This window comes from Pseudorca crassidens, chromosome 13 (genome assembly GCF_039906515.1).
Source record: "Pseudorca crassidens isolate mPseCra1 chromosome 13, mPseCra1.hap1, whole genome shotgun sequence".
In the NCBI taxonomy this organism is placed as follows: Eukaryota; Metazoa; Chordata; class Mammalia; order Artiodactyla; family Delphinidae; genus Pseudorca; species Pseudorca crassidens.
In genome coordinates this window covers 25,336,942-25,361,069 of record NC_090308.1, presented here as the reverse complement: position 1 = coordinate 25,361,069, position 24,128 = coordinate 25,336,942, and the positions used below count along the sequence as shown (strand labels likewise).

The following is a 24,128-nucleotide window of genomic DNA, read 5'->3' as shown; positions in this document are numbered from 1 at the left end:
TATTGAAAACAACTTTAAGTGCAATCTCTGAGGAGCTAGAGCTTTTAAAAGAGGGAGTGTCCTATATGCAGATGGGGGGCGAGCCACGAATTATTAGAGCTTTCGAGATTAATGTGTAGATGTGACTTTGCCAGGAAATGACCTAAATTGATTTCTCCTGTCTGAAAGGCAAAAGGAGACTTCAGATGAAAGAGATGTTAGTCTGGGATTGATGTGAATACACACTGGGAAGCCTGGGTAATTATGTGATTCAAAAACGAACCCTTACCTCTCCAGGTTTCTGCTTACGTGATAGAGGGAAGAATCTAAGTAGCAACTGAGGTGCTTTCTTTAGGGATGGTTAAGATGAGGAAACCTGCAGAATTACCAAGAGAAGACTTATGGCAGAACTCATTTTTAGGCCTAAACTAAAGGAATATATCTAGAACAGGTTGTATTTTGAATGGGGGCAGACCTAGGCTCATTTTTAATTTAGTGACATCCAGAGAGCTGTTGCATTTCAAAGATTTTTTTTTTTCCTCTCCCCATTGCTGGCTTTGTTTTGTAAACCCCATTTTGTTTTTCTGTATTTACCAGCTGGGAGGAAAGTCCTTCAAAAACAAAAGGGGTTTTGTGTGCTTATTTCAGAGAGGTTGGTAGAGAAGCCGGAAACTGGGTCCAGCTGTGCAGGAGCTGAGTCCTGGGGAGAGGGCAGAGGGAGGGCCCTGAGCACAGAGGCCGCCCAGCTTGGGCCGCGGAGGGCTGCGGACCCTCCAGGATTTCCACTCCATCTCTGTCTCTGAAATAAAGCTGGATGTGGATGATAAGGCCAGTAACATGATATTTGCTGAAATGGGGGAGGAGAGCATGCATGTGTTTCAGAGATAGTAAAAATATAGATGTAATTTAAAGTCAGTCGGGTATTTGATCAAGAAAGAAAGCGAGTGTTAGTTTAAGGTGTGCGCGCCCACGCATTCAGTACAGCGGACGCCTTTATAAATATTTGTTCGCGCTGATTGCCTTGCAGCTCTGGGTCCTGAATGTCCACATCTCTGTCGGCGGCATCTGGAGCCCTGATCGGTAGTAGGAGGACAGTGCGAGGGGGATCTGGGCTCTGGGGAAAGAGGCAGTGGCTGGGGTGAGCAGGTGTCCTGGGTTTGGAGTTAGGGCCGAGCAAACAACGTTCTGTGGGCTGGAAACACAGTGGGAAACAAAACACAGAATCTCTCCTCTAAGAGCCCACCACTTGTTGAGGGGAAGGCAAACAGAATCGTAATACATTAGGTCCTGGGTGCAAGTCCTGGTGCTCCCATGAGGGGCCATTGGGACCCTGAGCTAGTCATTTTGCCTGTCAGCTTCTGTGAGTGGATATGGACACGGAAGGATGGGCACTGGTGAAGGTAGGTACCTCTGTGTTCCCCCTGTGATCACTGACCGAGCAGTAGATGTGAAGGAGACAGATCTGCAGGGACCACATTGCAGGCCACAGGTGCGGACCAGCTCTCCCTAGCAAGGGCTCACCATGCCTGCCTGCTGCCTCCTGCCTCCTGGGCAGGGGAAGAGCCTCTGTTTTCCCTCCCGCATCTTCACATTTCCTCAGCATCCTAGTGAGAAAGCAGCTTCTAGCCCACAGGGTTTGTCTCAGGACCCTCTGTGTCACTGGCATATATATATATATACATTTTTTTCCAGCTTTATTGAGATATAATTGACATATAACGTTGTGTAAATTTAAGGTATAAAATGTGATGACTTAAGTATATATTGTGAAATGACCACCACAATAAGGTTAGTTAACGCATCCATCACCTCACATAGTTTGTGTGCGTGGTGAGAACTTTGAGATTTACTCTCTTAGCAATTTCCAAGTATATAATAACATTATGATTAACTAGTCACCATTCTGTACATTAGATGGCCAGAATTTATTCATCTTATAACTGGAAGCTTGTACCCTTTGACCTCTTTCACCCATCCCCCCACCCCGTGTCTGCGGCAACCACCAATCCGTCTACTCCATTTTTATGTGTTTGGTTTTTTAGATTCCACATATGAGATCATACAGTATCTGTCTTTTTCTGACTTATTTCACTTAGCGTAATGCCCTCAAGCCTCATCCATGTTATTGTAAATGGCAGGATTTCCTTCCTTTTAGAGCTGAGTAATTTTCCATTGTGTGTCTGTGTTTGTGTGTGTGTGTATATATATATACACACACACACACACATGCAAATCACTGTGATATTGTGATTTATAATAAATATATACAGTTGGCCCGTGAACGACACACGTTTGAACTGTGAGGGTCCTGTCCTCTTATACACAGATTTTTTTCACTTAATGCATACTACAGTACCACATGATCCGAGGTTGGTTGAATCCACAGATGCAGAACCAAGGATGAGGAGGGCCGCCTGTAAAGTTATACTTGGATTTCCTACTGCAGGTGGTCGCCACTCCTAACCCCCAAGGTGTTCAAGGGTATTTGGTCTTCATCCCATTTCTGGCACCAGAACTCCTAAAACTCTTGGAAATGCTTAAGTGACTAGAGCGAAAGAGGTGTTTTCTGTTATGTTAACGAGGTTAATGAGGTGACTTTGGAAAGCACCTAAGGGTGGGGGCTGGCTGGGTGGAGCCAGCCACATGATTGGAGGGCTGGCGCTTTCAGCCCCACTCCTGGACCTCTGCGGAGGGGAGAGGGGCTGGGGATTGGGTGCAGTAGCCTAGAGCCAATGATTTAATCGATCGTGCCTACGTCATGAAGCCTCCAGAATTCAGACAGCTTCTTTGTGGAGATTTGCAGAGAGTGGAGCGCTTTGGAGAGAGCAGGGAAGCCCCTTCCCACACACCTTGCCCTCTGCATCTCTTCCATCTGGCTGTTCCTGAGCTATGTCCTTATATAATAAACCGATAATCTAGTAAGTAAAATGTTTCTCTGAGTTCTCCGAGCCGCTCTAGCAAATTCATCCAACCTAAGGAGGGTGTGCTGAGAACGTCCACTCTGTGACACGTCGGTCTGAAACACAGGTAACAACCTAAACTTGTGATTGGCATTTGAAGCAGGGGTGGGGGTGGTTGAGTCTTGTGGGACTTAACCGGAATTTGATGCTGTCCCCAGGTAGACAGCGTTTTGAGTTGAACTGTAGGACAGCCCACTGATGCTGGAGAGTTGCTTGGTGGTGGGGGGGACTCCTCCATTGGAACTGGGTGCAGAAAATCACACATTTTCTTTATCTGTTCTGCTGAAAACTCGGCCTCTGCGCTGGTGCTGAATCGAAATCTGAGAGTTTTGGGTGAAGTAGAAAAGAATAGCTTTATTGCTTTGCCAGGCAAAGGGGGACACAGTGGGCTCGTGCCCCTCAAAAACTGTATGTCCCAACTTGGATTTGGTGAGGAGTTTTATAGCAAAGTTTCCAGGGCGTGGTTGCTGATAATATTACGGTGTGTGCAGGGTCTGCACTCCTTTAATCTGGCCTCAGGTGGTCTCTCTTAGTGAGCTTCTCAGGTTCATTTAATAGTCTCAAGTGGTCTCTTGATAAACTTCTCTGGTTCCTTTAATCTGGCCTCAGGTGGTCTTCTCTGGAATGAAGAATGCTAACATCTTCCATTTGTTGAGGGTTTTAGTTCTGTAGAGAATTCAAAGATATTGTTATGTGTATCCCTTGAGGCGAACCAGAACCCTGCCCCAAGGCTGCACTATTGTTTCTGGGCTGCTTGTACCTTGTCTCTGCATCCCCTCCTTTCCCTAATTAGCAACTGTTGGAATCTCCCCTTTGAAACTCTTGGAAGGTCATGGAGGCTGGAGTCTTTTGCCTACAAACAAGAAATGGGGGACAAAAAGGCTTCCACGCCCTGGAGCCCCACGGGGTCCTGCTCAGTTTCAATTCATTCATTACATTAATGCAGCAGTTCTCAGACATTTTGGTCTCAAGACCTCTGACACTTTTAAAAACTACTGAGGACCTCAAAGAACTTTTAAAGAATTTTTTGGATTATATTTACCATATTAGACATTAAAATAGAAATTTTTAAATATTTAATTCATTAAAAATAAGCTCATTACATATTAATATAAAGACTTTAAAAAATTTTATTCATTTTATTTATTTTGTTTTTGGCTGCATTGGGTCTTCATTGCTGTGCGCTGGCTTTCTGTAGTTGCAGTGGGCGGGGGCTACTCTTCGTTGCAGTGCGCGGGCTTCTCATTGCGGTGGCTTCTCTAGTTGCGGAGCACGGGCTCTAGGCGTCCGGGCTTCGGTAGTTGCCGCACGTGGGCTCAGTAGTTGTGGCTCACGGGCTCTAGAGCGCAGGCTCAGTAGCTGTGGCGCACAGGCTTAGTTGCTCCGCGGCATGTGAGATCTTCCCGGACCAGGGCTCGAACCCGTGTCCCCTGCATTGGCAGGCAGATTCTTAACCACTGCACCACCAGGGAAGCCCTGTAAAGGCTTTTTTTTTTAATGAAAGGTAACTGCTTTCAAAACAGATTTTACATTTTGCCAATACTTTTACTATCTGGCTTAATAGAAAACAGGTGGATCCTCAGCTCTGCTTCTCCATTCAGTCTGTTACAATCTGTTGCTTTGGTTGAAGTAGATAAAGCAAATCCAGCTTCAACAGGTAAATAAATGATTTAAGACAGGAGGGTAATTTTCATCACCTTTTCAAATAATTGTGAATATTCTTTTTTGATAAACTCCACCGTATACTCCTAAGAGATTGAGAATGAAAAGTTTTGAACTTATGGACCTTCTGACAAGATCTCAGGTGTCTAGGCTATACTTTGAGAACCATTTCTCCCCATTTCAGAAGCCAGAATCTCAAATCATTCATTCTTCGGAGTCACCAACTCTTCCTCATACCTGAAAACAGGAGCTGCTCTCAGCCCTACCTTCTCAGGACCTTGCCTTGGCCCCCAAAGCTTTAGGCCTGCCCAGCAAGCATGCGGTTATGCTTTGGAGGGAGGTGGCTGGCTGTTCTCCTGCCTCCCAGGCCTGTGGAACTGTCCCCGGATTCTTTTTAGAACCACTAGCCGTGGAAATTGCCCTATCGTAGTCCTGCAAACAATACCCTCCTTATTGAGGTCTTGTGGAGATTACATAAGATATCAAATAAGACAGTACTTCGCAGAATACGCAACAAATCACAGGAGAAGCTTCCCTCTGATAAAATAGGCTCTCGGTGTTCTGGCAGTCTGTAGCAGGATTAAGGGTTTTTTGTTTTGTTTTGTTTTTTTCTGGTCCTGAGTTTCAAAGTGTGATGTTAAGAGTGGAAAACAAAGTTCCGGGAACAAAGGAGCAGATAAGAATCTGGATTTAAGCCTTGTTTCTGATTTCCAAGAATACAAAGAGGCCTAATTGGCCCTTGGGAATTACAAACAAATCAGCCCAAGTTGGCAAGATCTGGAAAACTGCACTGTGGCCCTTGTAAATGTTCCTTAAAATAAGTTCTGGCATCTGAAATAGGGAACTGGAACCATCATTTTTCTGTGGAACAGAAACCTTTGGTTGCCTAACCACCCCCTACCCCCAACAGGCCTGATTGGGAATCAGGAACTGCCTCTATTATCAGCCATGTGCTTCAGAGGAGGCTGCCCCGTTGCAGGCTGGACTGTCTGGTGTGGCCATGGGCTTGCCCTGCATCTCGCGTATCAGAATGGAGTGTGGGAGGGATGCTGTCTCAGTCCTGTCGAGGTGAAGTTCTTTCTTCCTCTGAAACTTGTCCCATTGGAACGATGCTTGTCGCAACTACAGCTGCTTTGTCTCTGTGAGGGGAGCCAGCCAGGGGATAAAGCTGACAAATCGAGGGTGGATCAGTAGAAAGATGGAAAGAACCTGGGTTCTTGGCTGTGCCTTGAGAGCATGAACGTACCTCAGCCTGGAGCCAGCCTGCCTCCTTGTTTAAGCCTCTTAGGGAGTTGGATTTCCTAGCACTTGCAGCTGAAAGCACCCTCCCCAGTACACTCTCCCTAAAGGAATCCTGTGACCCTCAGGGACACAGCGGGTAGGAGGATAGCCCAGGTGAATGTGGCAGCTGTAACCTGAAGATCTACTGATGGGATCTTTTTCCTCTTTTCTGGCTGTCGTTTGGCCATTTTGTTGTCCTTTTTATTTCTTCTGCAGGTCAAGTTGAAATTCTGAATTGAGTATTTGGTAACTGGTGGAATAGGAGAGCTGAAACATCTGTGGCATTTAAGGCCTGGGGTCTTGGAGATGGAGCCAGGCTTCTCTCCCACACCCTGGGCACACAGGTGGATATCATAGCCTTGTCCCACTGCCGCAAATAACTGATTTACTCGTGTGCTCCGTGAGTTAGACCGCAAACTCCGTCGTCTTTATACTCAGGGACCCTGGTCTATATAGTGTGCCTGCCCCCCACAATACTGAAGGCTACCAATTATGGAGCATTGATCTATGCCAGGAATTGTACTAATGACTTTATGCATTGTCTTTCTTAAATTTTACAACAAGTACAATAGGTTCTAATATAACCTATATTTTAATGATAAAACAGATTGGAGTGATAAAACCATTTGCTTGAAGTCACACAGCTAATATATGATACAGGTTCAAATACAGGTCTGACTTGAAAATTGTTCTTTTAACTAATATATTCTATGTCCTTGATGCATGTTTGCTGAATACCTGTCATTTAGATGTGTTAGAATAGGAATGAACGTTGTCCCTATCTGTTCCCTCATTTCCCCTTTCCTCTTTGGAAAAATGTATCGAGAGAGAAGGCATATATGCAATTATTTGAATACTGGCTCTTCTCTAGGAATAGGCTTTATCACAGTGTATATAGGTTATGAATGCCTTCAGTGGTAAGTAGTGGAAAGTCTAACAGCAGTTTAAACGAGATAGGGCTTGTTTCCCTCATATAACATTGCAGTGTGGAGTTAGGCCTTCAGCACTGGTATGTCCAGGATTCTGTCGGCCTTCCATTATAGTTGGCTCTTCATACCACAAAAAGGCTGTTGCAGCTCCAGTCATCACATCCTAATCCAAGACAGAAGGCAAAAAAACTGAAGGCAGGAGGGCAGTGCCAGCTAAACAGTTCTAGTCCTTTATATCAGGAAAGCAAAAGGTTGTTCAGAGCCACAGGGGAGGCTGAAAAGTAGGAAACAGGATTCTCCAGAAAGGCTTAGACCAATCTCGATCTACCAGTTGAGGCTGACCATACTGTCAGTCAAAACAAAGTTGGAATCTAGTTGCTAAGGAGAAGGCTGCCAACCACACATTTCAGAGAAGTAGAGGCTTTTAGAATTTGAAGAGGTGATAGATCCCCATCTTGCAGATAAGACAGCTGAGACTTAAGAAGAAGGCAGGTGTCTGAGCCAGGACGAAAGAGGGTTTCCTTAGAGTTTACTCTCCCCAGTACACCTCTCCCAGTACACCTCCCTGATACTTCTATAAAGTGTTTGCTTTCAAAGCCCTTTCATATCTCCTACTCAGTTTATCCTTCTCATCCTTTTGAAGGGGGCTGGGAAGGGCAGACCCTTCCCAGTGTCTTGTGAGTAGAAGCGACGTCCCAGAGAGAGCTCAGCAACACGCCCAGGATTATACCCTATGTTTGTTGGCCAAAAGGAAATCATAAATCTGCAGGTTGGGCCAGAGTTAATAGACTTCATTCCCGCCCACGATACTGTGATTTTCCCTATGGCCTTCACACTTACACCAGGGCAGGGGCGCTCCCTGCTCAGACACCCTGAGCTTTCAGTTGGGCAGGTCCGGCTGCCTTGGCATGCCAGCAGAAATGTCTCCGGGGATGACTGGGCGGAGCTCAGCCTGCCTGGGGACATTGGGTCCTTCTTTGTCCCCAGGGAGAGAGGACAGCCACCCACTGTGGCTGTGAGAGTGGTGATGAGTAAGGGCCCATAAACGTGAGTCTGAATGTTTATTTCCCAGGTTGATTTGACCCTGTCTTTCAGCTGCAGGGTTCCTGGTCATTCTGATCCCGTTCAGCATGTTCCTGCTGTGATATAGACAGTGGGTCAGGTCACCCTAGTAACAGGGCATCTTGTGCAGCTGGAAGAGTGTTTATGTGGTCGAGTCAGTTACTCTCCGTTTTCTGAATGGGGGTCCTTTCATTACCTTGGAAAAGGAGAGATCTTTTTCTTTAGCTAGAAGAGTCTATATAGTGGGATTTTACTGATAAAAATAGTAATTATAGCAGAATCATAGTTACAGTGTTTAAAATACGTGAATACTTGATAAATTCATTGACACATTTCCCTTTCTGCCGTACGAACGTCTTTATCAGCCTTGAGGACCTCAGCTTGTTTCCGCTGGTTTTGTGGGCTATGTAGTTTTGCAAACTCACTAAGTCTCTAGACTCTAGACTGTTGTGAATGGCTGTGTTGCGTTTGTTCTCTGTGACCTCTGAGGGATAAGCGTGCCAAGGATAATAACACCAGGAAGACTTATGTGAACGCCCATGAGAAGGAGGGTCTGGAGGGCCCTCCTGTTTAGTCGCAGCTCCGTCCTTTGCAGTCGCATTGTCAGGCCCTGGACTGGGATTGGTATCAGGCTGCTCTTACTGTCTTGGTTTCCAGTCTTCTGGTCTTTAAAAATTTCACTAAGGACAGTCTGCTACTGTTTCTTCCCTTCAGTGCATAAAAAAATACTGGGCATTTGTTTTTCTTCCAGTGCATATTGCATTTAGGAAGGTCATGCAGTTATAGAATAGATACGATATTACCTTGAAGAGGAATTAAGTAGCCCGTGGCTGATGTATGGTAAATAAAACTGCCTACAGGGTGAGCATGTTTAAGGCGGTTTAAAACAGGCCGAGAGGTAACTTGCCAAAGTTTGAAAACTGCAACTTTCGATTTGGCACTATAATGCCAATAGCAAACCCAGCCTTTAAAAATAAATTTAATCCCAGTCGTGTCTTCACATCAGGTGAGGCCAGACCTACCTGTTGAGTGGCAGATTAATGTAGGTCTTATTCAGCTGACTGTACAGGCTGGGAGAGGGAAAGTGTAGAGTCTATAATGTGTTTAAAGCAGGCAGCTAATAAGGAACCAAACTAACCTTTTTTGACTTTCACCCAAGGCTTATTTTTTTAAAAGTGCTTGCAGTGCTGAATGTATTGGGATATTCAGTTGTTGAAATACCACAAACATATTATTGCTGGGAGAAGTTGCTGCTTATGGGAAAATGAAATTTAACATCACTGTTCTCTGTCTGATGCTTATTGTCAAAATGAATTGCTTGAAGGGAGTCATCTCTGTGCGTGGAATGCTGAAAGTGATTCTCAATGCCTGTGGAGAAAAGAGCTGCAGCGCTTTAAACAGGGGACAGAGACTGTAACTTCAAAATATAACAGGTTTCATTCTGCCCCCGCCAGCTTTATTGAGGTATAATTGACAAATAAGATTGTATATATTTAAGGTGTATAGTGTATTGATTTGATATATGTATACATTGTGAAATGATTACCGTAATCAAGTTAATCAGCACATCCAACACCTCACATAGTTTGTGTGTGTATGGTGAGAACACTTAAGATCTACTCTCTTAGCAAAATTCAAGTATACAAGATTCACGGATACAGTACAGTATTACTGATTATAGTCACTAAGCTGTTCATTAGATCCCCAGAACTAATCCATCTCATAACTGAAAGTTTGTACCCTGTGACCAGCGTCTCCCTATTCGCCCGCCCTCCAGCCTTTGGCAACCACCATTCTACTCCCTCTTTCTCTAAGCTTGACTTTTTTTAGATTTCACATATAAGTGTGTGTGCTCATGCAGTATTTGTCTTTCTGCCTCTGGCTTATCTCATTTAGCACAGTGCCTTGTAGATTCACCAATGTTGTTGCAAATGACAGGATTTCCTTCCTCTTTATGGCTGAATAATATTCCATTGTGTGTGGTTCTCTCTGTAGCTAGATAGGTATCACCTTTTCTTTATCCATTCATCTGTTGATGAACACTTAAGTTGTTTCCATAACTTGGCTATTGTGAATAAAGCAGCAATGAACATGGGAATGTGGATATTTCTTTTAGATACTGATTTCATTTGGATATATACCCAGACAAGGGATTGCTGGACCATATGGTAATTCCCTATGTAATTTTTTGAGGAATCTCCCTACTGTTTTCCATAGTGGCTGCACCAATTTATATTCCCACTAACAGTGCACAGGGTTTCCTTTTCTCCACATCCTTGCTAAAGCTCATCTTTATTCAGACAGAAACAATTCTTGGTGGTACTTGTCCTGAGAGAAGTGGGGATTATTGCACTGGCTTTCTTGTGCTGCTGGGTTGTTTTAGGGGAGAACATAAGACAACTGGATGATTAATATTTTTTATTACTTTGGTTAATTTCCAGGAAGGTCTGTGTTTGTTTCCACCTTGTAGATGCCTTTCCCTTCCCCTTTTAGTTCCTGTTCCCTAATGATGGAGAGGCAACATGTTGCTATGGAAAGAGTGTAGGCTTTTGTGTCACACAGTCCTTACATTTGAATCTGGACTCATCCATTTACCAGCTCTGTCCGTGGCTACTTGGCTCGCCATGTCTTGAACTGTAAGATGGACTTGATAATGTCCACTGCCCCATTTCTCATGAGGATTAAACGAGGTAACATAATGAGGAAGTTCCTAGTTCACAGCCTCTTCCATTGGATGGGCTCATCACTCCTCTTCCTTTCCATACCTTCTTCTGTACAACAGAGACCAAAGTGTTCCTAGTTTTTCCTCAGTTTTAACAGTAGGGTTCAGCTTATAACGGCACCTAATGCTTTACAGTAGTTATGTGACATGGGACAATTTACTTACTGTCTCTGAGCCTGTTAGCTCATTGATGGCATGGAAATAATTACCTATTACATAGTGCTGTAAGTGCTAAATGAAACGAGATCATGTATATATGCCAAGTCATAATGTCTGGCACAGAGTGGGCACTCAGTGACCAATTGGTATTAATACTGTATGGACATATCTTGAAGGCAGCCTTCTTTCTGCCATCTTCTTGAGCACCACAGCTTCCTTTGACTTTTCCTTTGCTGGCATCATTTTTTCTCTCCACTCACTGACTGGAGGGATTTTTCTAAGCTCTGTCCTTCTGTTTTACATCTTTTACTTTTCCTTGGAAGTTTCATCCACTTCCGAGGCTTCAGCTACCACTTTTAGATGGCTACTGTCTACATTTTTTCTGAGCTCCAGATGGGTACATCCAGTTTTCTGTTTGTTAGTACTTGGATGCCCAAAGGAATCTTGAACTCAAAATATACAAAACTATAGTTATTATTCTTCCCACTTCCTTCCTCAAAACTTTTTCCAGTAGGTCCTCTCTACTCTACTTCTGTGCTATCTCTAGGTTCTGTTTCCTCCTTTCCATTTTTTAATACAGGCCCAAGTACATTGTACTTTCAGGACTATATCCCTATAGCAGAGGGCAGTTCCTTCTTCTAGATCTTCCCGCTGCCGGTAAATAATATCGACAACAAAACTATAATAACAAGACAGTGTGACCGGTAAGAAAAAGTACCTTGACAACAATCATTTGTTGGGCGTACAAGATGTTAGGCACTATCATACCACCCTAAGCCCTGGGTGAGGTGGGACCCTGCCCTGGGCTCATGTTGTAGAGGCCCCGTTCTCCTTCTCCTCGGGGCTAAGGGAACATTCCCACCCAGAGCCCACCCTGCACCCTCGGCTCATGCTCTGAGTACTTGAGACTTAAGAGTTCCCTACTTAGATTATGCTGAGCCTCCTTCTAGAAACAGCATGTGGGCCCTTTCCCCACCTCTATCTTTGGGAATGTGCATCTCTAGGCTTGAGGCCTGGCCACAGGGCAGCTGTTTGCATGGGTTGTGGTCTGAGATTTGCCTGCAGTCTGGGATGTCCATACCTGTGCCAACGAGACCTCTCCTGGGGCAGGACAGATCCAGGGGTTGGAAGAGAAGGGGGTTGGCCCAGGCATCTTCAGGAGTGCTGAGAAGGTTAGGCTGGGAATCAGCAGTGTTTCTAATGTAGCGTCCTATCAATCATTGCAATACTTCTCAAGGTAGATAATGTTACTTCTGTATTTTGAGATGAATAAAACGAGACTTGAAGAGGTTGAAAACTTAGTGCACAGGTTGTAATTGGCAGAGCCTAAATTTGACCCAGATTAGTTTGACTCCAAAATTTTTTTCCATGATATTTGTACTTTTTATCCATTTCCCACATTGTAGCCAGAGTTCCATTTTGTATAGAAAATGTCTGAGATCACCTTATTCCCTTGATTAAAAATCTTTTATTAGCTCTTCATTTTCAATTGGCTAAAGGCCAGTCTCTCTGGCCTCGCATGTGAGACCCTTCAAAACCTGGTTCAAATCCACTTTGTCAAACTCATTTCTCACCAGTCTTCCCACCATGACTTATTGGGTCATAACTGTACTTGGGCTGTTCCATGAATCCACGCTGCGTTTGCGCTCACAGTCTCAGCTGGGTATGTCCTTTCCCTCTTCCTCACCTGGCTGACCATGTCCCATACTGTCCCCTCCTTTTTCAGGGCCAAATGAGTATCACCTTGTGCATGAAGACATTTGAATTTTTCTAGATAGGCTCTCTCCTGCCCCTATTATATACTTCTGTAGTTGTGTATACCTTAATACAAGTGCTTATGACTTTGTACCTGTGTTATCTCCCTTAGACAGTGGGTTCCTTGTGGACAGGAACTCTGTCTCATTCATCATTATGCCTAATACTTCATACAGAGCCTGGATGTCTAGTAGGCTACATAAATATTAAAATAAAAAATCTTTTTATTACTGAACAACTTACATACTTCTCAAAGATAGATTATTAGCCACTGAGGAATACAAATTTGAGTTCTGACATTTGTGTTGATTTGCTAATTGACTGGTTTTACAGGCGTTTTGACATCGTAACTGGAAATTTCTGTCTCACAGAAAAATGTAACTTTACATTTAATCCTACCATTTTGCTGTCATGACATTTAAGTGGTGAGAAGTCATTATACTAAATGTATACACACCATTTGTGAGCTTTAATAGGCCAGTGAGTTCTGAATAGAATGTAAAGAAATCAGTTTTGTCTCAAAGGGATTAGTTTTTTTTTTTTTTTTTTTTTTAACATGGTCACTGATTCTTTGACACACCTCTAACTGAGAGATGGAGTCTATATCCCCTCTCTTTGAGTCTGGTTGGGCTTGTGACTATATGACAGAAGTGATTTTTTTTTTTTTTTTAGATGTTGGGGGTATGTGTTTAGTAATTTATTTATTTATTTTTTCTGTGTTAGGTCTTCGTTTCTGTGCGAGGGCTTTCTCTAGTTGTGGCAAGCTGGGGCCGCTCTTCATCGCGCTGTGCGGGCCTCTCACTATCGCGGCCTCTCCCGTTGTGGAGCACAGGCTCCGGACGCGCAGGCTCAGCGGCCATGGCTCACAGACCCAGCCGCTCCGCGGCACGCGGGATCCTCCCGGACCGGGGCACGAACCCGTGTCCCCTGCATTAGCAGGCAGATTCTCAACCACTGCGCCACCAGGGAAGCCCTAGTTTTTGTTTTTTAAGTTACCTGTTTTTGGTTATATAGGTGTTTCTGAATGATGTTTATTGCATAGACTTACTGTTTTTCAAGAGGTAACTACCATTTGCATAAAGTTATCAGCACATAAAAAAGATGATGTTGTAGTATGGCTCATTTTCTCTTCTTCCCTAAGATTTGAGTATTAGAGTTAGAAATCTTATTTGTTCTAGTGCTTTCTCCCTAATTGCCCCTCCGCAACAGAGATTCTGGGCAGAGTGTTGCCTCTAGATTGCCTGTCAGAGCATTTTCATCATGAAAAAAATCAGTAACAAAATGCCTGTGGGTCCATGTTAGAGGGCAGGGCAGTTCCCATAGGCATGTTTCATTCTGTTAGCATGTTCACACTGTAAACCTGAAACCTTAATTGGAAGAAAACATGCCATAGAAAGAAGCAAAATTAATTTAAGCATACTGATTTTAGATACATGTGACTTTGGTAATTATATCAATACTTGAGGGTCATAAGCAAGCCTGTTTTCAGCCACAAAGGTTTTGGGGAGAAGAAAGAATTCAGTAAGTGTTTGAAAGATGCTAAGGAAATGTCTTTGGGGAAAGAGAAACTATTCCAGGAATATTTCCCAGCTTTTGATAAAGTGGGAAGGGTAGTAACTTGATGAAGAGATGAAGTTGGCACAGAGGAAATTCAGACAGGATGAGATTGAAGCCGTTACTGGAAACACGGCCTTTGAGGATTCTAGGCGAAAGCTTTGAAGGAAAGGGGGTGTGTGTTTATGCACATACAGGAGAGGGCTAGCCTCCTTTCTTCTCTATTTCTAAAGGTAATATATTTTATTATTGAAAGATTTTAAAATGTTGAAACATGTAAATAATAAAACCAAAACCATCCATGTTCCCAAAAGACTGAGATATATTCCAGAGGGGTTTTGAGGAATTTCTTTCCAGCCTCAGTCCCTTTTTCCTCCACTCACTTGTGTGTGTATATAACTTTTTAATTCAAGTGTAGGACCATGGTATGGTATATTTTCTACATTGTATTCTCATTTTAAATTTCTTCGACATAACATTTTCAAAGCATTCTCCTGTGTTAATAAAAACTTTTCAAGATACTTTAAATTATTGTATGTTATTCCATTTCAGAGATGTACCAGAATTTATTTAACCTTATTTACATTATAAATAAAACTACAGATAAATCTCTGCACGTGATACTTTGCTATATCTCTGATGATTTCTTTAGAAAAGGTTCATACAATAGAAAATCCTAGGTCAAAGCATACTAATATTTTTAAGCTCTTGAGATACATTGACAGATTGTTTTTGATGACAGAATTAAAGAGTAAAATCTTTCCATGGTGCCACAGGAAGTGGTTATGTGAGGAACTGATAAGTGTGTTGATGGAGGTGAGGAGGGGTTTATAAGTGGAAAAATGTAAAAGTTCATGCGTGAATGATTGATGTGGGAGATAAAGTGAGGAAGTATAAGGATGGATGGATGATGGACAGAAAGGAGTTTCTTTGTGAAGCGTGCTTCACGGTCTTGCTGTGTGTGAAATGCTTAACCAGGTCTTGGAACAGGTGTGAGAGTGACAAATGGTAACCATTCACGTCACATGATGTTAAGGAGCTTGAGTTCAGGGGTCCAGCACTGCTCCAGCCCTTGTCCAGGAGTGACTGGTCCTCTCTCCCTTTCACTTCCCTCATCAGTAAATGTCGATAACATTCGTCCTTCCTCGTTGGGTTGGTGTGCAGCTTAGATGACATTGTGTGCCTAGGCCCTTAGCCTGGTGTGTGGCACACTAAGGCTTTAACAATTGGCACTTCCCTTGTATCAGTTAGTTATCCTCTGGTTGAAAGTGACAGAACATTCCATCCAAAGAGAAAAGCCAGTATGTTGTGTCCAACACAGAGCGTTGTATCCGATGGAATGGGAATGCCACTTGATTTGGTCTTTTTTTTTTTTTTTTTTACCGGACTTGTTTATTTTTATAAGCTCAACCAATCTTTAAATGGCCTTTATGTTAACACTTCTTAGGCATTTTCCACTTATTTATTTGTTCGTTTGTTTACTCATTCATCCATTCAGAAGGTGAATGTACACATTTACACTTGTCCCTATCTTGAAAAGGAATGATATCTGTTTTCCTCTGTTCTTTTTTTTATTTTTTGCGGTACGCGGGCCTCTCACTGTTCTGGCCTCTCCCGTTGTGGAGCGCAGGCTCCAGACGCGCAGGCTCAGCAGCCATGGCTCATGGGCCCAGCCGCTCCGTGGCATGTGGGATCCTCCCGGACCGGGGCACGAACCCGTGTCCCCTGCATCAGCAGGCGGACTCTCAACCACTGCGCCACCAGGGAAGCCCTTCCTCTGTTCTTTACTCAGTGCCATGTGCAGTGCCCCAGACATAATAGATGCTCAGTAGTTGTTAAAAAAAAATCAGGAACAACCTTCTTATGATTAATATGGACTTTATTTTCTCTTTTTTTGTCCTCTAGGGGGGAAATAAAAAAAGAAAACCTTTAGTGTTTTTCCCCCGATTACATAGAATTTATGTCTTTTGGTAGAAGTAGTAGTATTGATAATTCTAGATTGCAGGTGAAAATACCAAGCCACCTTTAATTTTTTTCAAAGATAAATAAGCTATGGGGATATAATATACAGCATGGTGACTATAACAATACTACATTATATATTTGAAAGTTGCTAAGACAATAGAACTTCAAAGTTCTCATCACAAGAAAAAAAATTGTAACTGTGAGGTGATCCTTGTTAACTAAACGTATGGAGGTCGTTATTTTGCAATATAAACATATCAAATCATTTTGTTGTACACGTTAAACTTCTACAATGTTATATGTAACTTACATGTCTCAATAAGTCATTGGAAAAAATTTTTTTCAAAATGAAAAAAAATTTACCCTTATAAATTAGCTTCTTGACCTATTGTGTTTTATATTTTTTAAATATTGCAAGAATATTAAAATAAAAAAGATAAACCCATTTCCCTATTACAGTAGTATACCAAAATGTTTTCATATTTATGTTGCTTTCTATTCTTTTACGGCTTGTTTTTTAATTACACATGTCAAATAGCAAAGATAAAAATCTAGATAGTATTTACAAATTTTCAGGTGATTGCTAACGTACTAAATTGTCTGCAGTTGTCCTCTCAGTACAAAAACCTATTAGCATAGTGAGGCCCATCAGGTAAATGGAGGTTTACTTTATAAACAAGAAGTGTACATATAATTACTAAAAAGGACACTTGGACTGTTGATGTAAGTGCCAAGAAGAAAATGAGTTCCATATTTAATATTTTCTATGTGTATGTGCAGATTCACTCACCTTTTTGAGCTGAACAGGAGAAGAAAATACTGTGATGTTAACTTGTGAGGAGCCAGTGACTTTGTGGCTTTTTGAATATTTTCTTCAGATTATATCAGTATATTCTAGAGTTATTATATAAAAATTAATACAAATAGAAAGTATAAATAGAAAGAAAATGAAAGACCCCCCATGCCACTCTCTGGACATACCCATGGTCAGCATTCAGCCCAGCTCTCTTCTTAGGTAGTGCCCTCATTGATTTTCATTGTTGTGTGTCTCTCTGTACTGTTTGGATTTTGTAATGTACATGTATGCCTTTTATAATGAAATATAATAAAAGTATATTTTGAGGGGAAATATGAGCATAACCATATTATATTATTTAGGATTCTTTTCTAAAAAGTTTTTATTGAAATATAGTTGATTTACAATGTCGTGTTAGTTTCAGGTACACAGCAAAGTGATTCGGTTATACATATATATGTATATCCTTTTTCAGATTCTTTTTCCTTACAGGTTATTACAAGATATTGAGTATAGTTTCCTGTGCTGTACAGTAGGACCTTGTTGGTTATCTATTTAGGATTCTTTTTAACAAAATGAATCATGTAAAATGAATATTCAACCCTTTCTGATGTACAGAAAATGGCAGTTTCATATGTTCTACTTAATAATCGCAGTAGGCTTGCTAAGACATCTCGAAATCCTGCAGGAGAAATGGGATTTTATGTTGTTCACAGTTGTATCCCTAGGACCTAGAACAGTTCCTGAAGGATGAACCTAATCTTTGTTGCGAAATATAGAGGTTACTGATGAAGATAATTTCATAAAAATAGGAGTGAAAATAGAAAGAAATGGAAACATTTTAACTGCACTGCAGAGAAAATCAATTAAGGAAACAATTCAGTTCCAGTTGGCTCAGTGAATTGGCTCTGGCGAAAGCTTAGTCCATGAAAATTCATCAGTGTTGATGCAAACTGTTTAAACATCGGTATTCATAAACACAAATAATATCCCAAGTGTCACAACAAGGGGCTGAAAAACCTTCTATACTCAAACTAGGAAAGGTCATGATTACTAGGAAAAGTGATGGCTGTCCTTGAACCCAGCAGCTAGATCCAAAGCTGCATTTATCCCATTCATCCAAACTGTATATACCTTTCCATAACTACATTCATAACTGCATTCCAACTGTCAAATGTAACACATTTCTTCATGAACGACCCCTCACAGTAAGATAATTTACATTACTTATTTGATGTCTGTCCCCATTCTTTTAAACGGGTGGACATCTGAATTGCTGTTTGTAAAGCAGGGTGCTATATGCCACAGTTGGTGGGGAGCTGCCGGCTGGCGGAGGCCAGAGAATGGGTTTTGAAGACAGATGGTCTAAATTTAAACCACAGCTCTGTCATTTACAAACATGTGGCCTTGGACAGGTAATCTAGTCTCTTAGTTTCTTCTGTCAACAGTTAAATCTCTACATAATAAAATAGTAAATATGACGGTGTGAACACGGTTCTTGGGACATACAGGCCGCGGATATGCAATCAGAGCCATGGTTATTAATGTGAAGGAATCTGTACAGTTACTGAATAAACGGCTTAGATCATAGAATCCTAGAAGTATACAGCATAAGCAGACCTCAGAAATCTAAGGTATCTTTGTGCTTCGTCCCATGTAGTGCAGCAAAGAGGAAGCAACTTAAAATTCAGAAACAGGTTTGGTTTTACATGAAGTTCATTTTTGTGCTCATTATTGAAAGGTAATTTTTGGTACATCCTATCTGTTCCCCCATTCACCCATTTTAATATCCCTTTGTCCATTGTTATCTTCCAGCCCAATAAAGCTTGTCTGTGAACCATGACAACACAGTTAAGGAGACTCAGTCTCCTTGACACAACCAGACACTGTCACGGGATGATGTCTTCCTCATGCATGTGCAGAGCTGCTAATTATTCTTCTTTAAGAAATAATGACATGCCAAGGCATGAAACCCGGGGCCACTGTCCACATTTAATTAGGCAAGAGTGATCTTGCACATGCTCGTGCATAAAAAATAATCGCTTGATGTAACTGAATGTTGGTTTGGTATGCCCTTTCCCCAATTAGGCATCATCTAGCAAGATCAAAAGATGATTTATTCCAAGACGGTCTGTGCAGAGGGGACTGAGTGTGTGCCACGTTGCATCTTCATTATAAATTTCATCCTGAGACTCAATTAACAGGCCTGTTATTCTCTTTTATTAAAATCACTTTAAAAAATTAAGGCAGCAGGGTTTTTATGGTACCACAGAGCAAGCAGTGAAATCAATTGTGCCCCATGTGTGTTCGTTTCATGTCGAAGTCGTGATCTGAGGCTCATGACACTCATCTAGGGGCCTGCTGGGGCTGAGGCGCTGAGAGACATTGGATCCTGAGGAGGGTTAGTCGTCCCTCTCACCTCCTACACACACACAGCCACACGCACACACACAGCCACACGCACACACACAGCCCCACACACACACACAGCCACACGCACACACAGCCACGCACACGCACACAGCCACGCACACATGCACACACGGCCACACGCACACAGCCACACACACACACAGCCACACGCACACACACAGCCACGCACACGCACACACGGCCACACGCACACAGCCACACACACACACACACAGCCACCTCTCTGCTTTAGGGCTCAGTGTAATATCACTTCAAAGCTTTTCATCCTAGTGGAACCTTGAGCCCAGCCAGGGAACATGGCCCACTTCTCTTACACAGACACGGAGGTTTCTGCCATGTTGGGCAGGTCCTTTCTCCGGAAAGCAGGGGCTCTTAACTTGGGATCTATGTGGAGTTAGGGCTTGAGGGGGCCTGTGAATCCCCTGAAATTACTTGCATGCTCCTCTAGGAAGATCTTTTTGTGTTCATGATCCCAAAAAGCTTAAGAAACAGAACGATTCTAGCTTTGCTCTGATCTTTTGACACCAAAGGGTGTTGGAAGAAACTTGGTCTTGGGAGTGAGACGGATTTCCATTTGAATTGTCTCCGATAGGTTTTAGCCGTGTAACATTGGGCAGGCTGTGAACCCTCTCTGAATCTCCATTTTCTCAACTGTAGAACAAGGGTAAGAATGCCTATTTTAAGGTTACAGTGACTGGTAGACTAAATAGCGAAATAACAAGTAATTTTTATTCCCTTTTCATCCCATGAATAAAATGAAAGCAAGTATCTGTTCTGTCTTGTTCTGTGTTGGGTCTTTGCAAGCATCCATGACGGTCCCTTGCACACAGCAGGCACTCAAGTGTTGGTTGGATGGATAGTTGGGTGGCTGGAGTGCCTTGGTGTAGTACCCAGATGAAGTCTGTCAGTCTGCTTCCTCGAAGCACTGATTTTCTAAGAGAAATCTGTCTTGCTAAGACCCTCCCAGGACATGTGCTCTATGTCCTTTGCAAAATCTTTCTGGATACTATGACAAGATGAGATAGACCTTGTTATCCTGTACTGAAAATCATGGTCTTTGCTGGGCCTTTGTCTATATCAGGGCTGGGCAACTAGCCTGTAGGCCAAATCTGGCATGTTGCCTGTTTTTGTAAATAAAGTCTTCTGGTTTTTTTAAATGAATTTATTTATTCATTTATTTAGTTTTGACTGTGTTGGGTCTTTGTTGCTGAGCACGGGCTTCTCATTGCGGTGGCTTCTCTTGCTGCGGAGCACAGGCTCTGGGTGCACGGACTTCAGTAGTTGTGGCACGTGGGCTCAGTAGTTGTGGCTCATGGGCTCTAGAGCGCCAGCTCAGTAGTTGTGGCACATGGGCTTAGTTGCTCCACAGCATGTGGGATCTTCTTGGACCAGGGCTTGAACTTGTGTCCCCTGCTCTGGCAGGCGGATTCTTAACCACTGTGCCACCAGGGAAGTCCTGTAAATAAAGTTTTATTGGAATGTAGCCAGGCTCATTGATTTACATGTTGTCTCTGACTGCTTTTGTGCTATAGCAGCGTTGAGCACAGAGACCGTATGGTCTTCAAAGCCTAAAATATTTTTTGTCTACCTCTTTATGGAAAAAGTTTTCCAACCCCTGATATATATTTTCTGTACTCTTTACTACAACCCTGCAGGACTGGTCTTAAGATGCTCTTGTAATGGATTGGGAAGCTAAGATTTTTTTTTAAATGTTTATTTATTTGGCTGTGTTGGGTCTTTGTTGCTGCGCTTAGGCTTTCTTCAGCTGTGGAGAGCTGGGGCTACTCTTTGTTGCGGTGCGGTGGCTTCTCTTGTTGCGGAGCACGGGCTGTAGGCGCACGGGCTTCAGTAGTTGTGGCACACGGGCTCAGTAGTTGTGGCTTGTGGGCTCTAGAGTGCAGGCTCAGTAGTTGTGGCACATGGGCTTAGTTGCTCCGCGGCATGTGGGATCTTCCCAGCCCAGGGATCAAACCCGTGTCCCCTGCATTGGCAGGCAGATTCTTAACCCCACTGCACCTCCAGGGAAGTCCAGGAAGCTAAGATTCAACAGAGTTAAGTATATTAACTGAGATTGAACAATTTATAATTGTTAGCGTTTGAATCCAGGTCTGTGTGATTCCACAGCCCATAGTCCTTCCACTAAATGGTGATACCTTGCAATTAAACCCAAACCTAGCTGAACCAATTACATCTTCCAGTCCTTCCTGGTGACCACGGCTGGCATGGGGAACAGTTCAATGATGTCCCCTGGAATCGTGGTGGGACCTGGTAGTCCTGGCATTTGTCAGCCATCTGTTTCCGGTCTGCAATAGAAATTGTGTGAATGTAGAAGTAGGTAAGAGAGTGGAATGAGGATTTCAAGGACTGGTACTGTCAACGGCAGAGCAGTGTGAGCCTGCTGTTGTTTATCTGCAAACATAATGCTGCTCCCTTAGGGTCCGGGGGTTCAGCATTCCAGGAAGGTCCTTGTTGCTGCTGAATGTGGCATCCACTCTCGTTTGGTGCCTTGGATGAGAAATGTGTAATACGTGTGCATTTTCAGCACACAACCACTCAACAGAGAATTTCACTGGCCCAGGCTATGAGACTGTTAAGAGTTTGGGACATCGACACTTGCTCACTACCATCATGCCCTCATTGGCTGATCTGACTCCAAAAACTGGAGATGAAAGTTCTTTCACAGTGAATTAAGCCTGGTGGAAATTTGATTGTTTCAAGGGTTTCCAGATGAAGTTCTATGGCTCTTCTGTTAATTCCTCCATCAGCCCATTCTTGCTAATTCTCACTTGACTTTCACCCTTCCAATTAATTTTTCTAAGCTTGTAAACTGGTTATGATTAAATAAAAGAATCAAAATTGGGAAAATTAGCTATTCCTGCTTTAACTGACTGCATAGCAGTGTTTGCCTCGAAACTGAGAGAAACTGACGATAACCGTAACAGCGACAAAATTATAGCCACCCAACTGGAAGTAACACAGATGGGTAATTTATCCACCTGTCAAAGGATGTACTAATGAAAAATGGCTGTAGTGTGAATCAATTTTCATATAAAAGTGGGGTATTGTAACTTGGGGATAGAAGAATTAGGAGGGCTTAATGCTCTTTCCGATAGTCTGGTTTTGTTCTTTGTGGCCAGCGTTAGGGGGAGTGTCTGGTACTCTCTCAATCTGTCATGGAGCTGCTGATGGAGGATTCCATGGAAAAGCTGCAGGTGCACAGGAAGGAATCAGAGCTATAATTAACTTTCTGTTTCACTGTGTTCTGCAACAGTGACCCTTGTTCCTCCAACGACTACTGTAGTCTTACCCTGTGGCTTTCCTACTCTCTAAAGTCGATGAATCTTTCCGTTTATGCTGCAAATATAAAACAGATAAAAATGGGGCTGCTCTGGTTTAAGTGAGGGTGGAGGAACCTGGTGAAACGAAGTAACATTTCATTTGTTGTGCCAGTGTAACTCTGTGGGGAAATAATGGGTTGATTAAAATTCTTGATCTATTGTTTAATTATTCAGAGTGAATGCTTCTTACCGAAAAATAGATTTCTCTTTGTAGCCTTTTTGGTTTATTCCTAACATATTTTAGGGCCCAGTTATGTTTTTCTTAAGCTTCAAAATACACATAGTTCTCAAGCCATTTTTTTTGTCTTTCATTTGACGCCAGGTACTTCTCATGGATCAAAGCTGTTGATGGTTTGTTTGTATTTCTGTCTTGGAAACATGTTTATATGGAATCTAAAAAAAAAGAAATGGTTCTGAAGAACCTGGGGGCAGGACAGGAATAAAGCCGCAGACATAGAGAACGGACTAGAGGCACGGGGAGGGGGAAGGATAAGCTGGGACGAAGTGAGAGTGGCATGGACATATATACACTACCAAATGTAAAATCCATAGCTAGTGGGAAGCAGCTGCATAGCACAGGGAGATCAGCTCGGTGCTTTGTGACCACCTAGAGGGCTGGGATGGGGAGGGTGGGAGGGAGATGCAAGAGGGAGGGGATATGGGGATATGTGTATATGTATAGCTGATTCACTTTGTTCTACAGCAGAAACTAACACACCATGTAAAGCAATTTTACTCCAATAAAGATGTTAAAAAAAAAAAAAGAATCCATCACAGGGACTTCCCTGGTGGCACAGTGGTTAAGAATCCGCCTGCCAATGCAGGGGAAATGGGTTCAATCCCTGGTCCAGGAAGATTCCACATGCTGTGGAGCAACTAAGCCTGTGCTCCACAACTACTGAGCCTGCGCTTTAGAGTCTGTGAGCCACAACTACAGAGCCCGTATGCCACAACTACTAAGCCCACGTGCCACAACTGCTGAACTCCGCGTGCTCTAGGGCCTACGTGTGGAAACTACTCAGCCTGTGGGCTGCAACTACTGAAGCCCTCCCACCTAGGGCCTGTGCTCCGTGACAAGAGAAGCCACTTCAATGAGAAGCCCCCTCTCGCCACAACTAGAGAAAGCCTGAGCAGCAACAAAGACCCAGCGCAGCCAAAAATAAAATAAATAAAAAAATAAAAATAATCCGTCACAAAATTTAGGTCTCCCTGAGGGAGACTAAAGGGCAAATTCATAAACTATAAGTGATTATTGAACAGTTTGAATTGGGGAAGAAATTGACAAGTGCATCAAATTTCAGTTTATATCCATGAGGCAGAGTAGTGGTGGTGATGCCCTCATTTGCCAGGTCGGGGAGAGGAATGAGCAAGGCATAGAAATCTAAATAAACAGTGTTTTCTAGAGTTATACACCCCAGGTGTACTGAGTACAGGCAATTATATTACTTCTGGAAAGAGCAGGGCGTGTTCATGGACTGGGAAGGGACTTACCATGTGACGATTAGTTCACCAAAACAATTGTTTGAGAGTACT

At 42.9% G+C, this 24,128-nt stretch overlaps 1 protein-coding gene across 1 annotated transcript in view; it reads left to right on the top strand.

The window, feature by feature from the left end:
• The window catches only part of ARFGEF3 (ARFGEF family member 3), a 197,664-nt gene that overhangs the window by 19,767 nt on the left and 153,769 nt on the right, over positions 1-24,128 (top strand). The gene's annotated exons all lie outside the window — the stretch shown is intronic.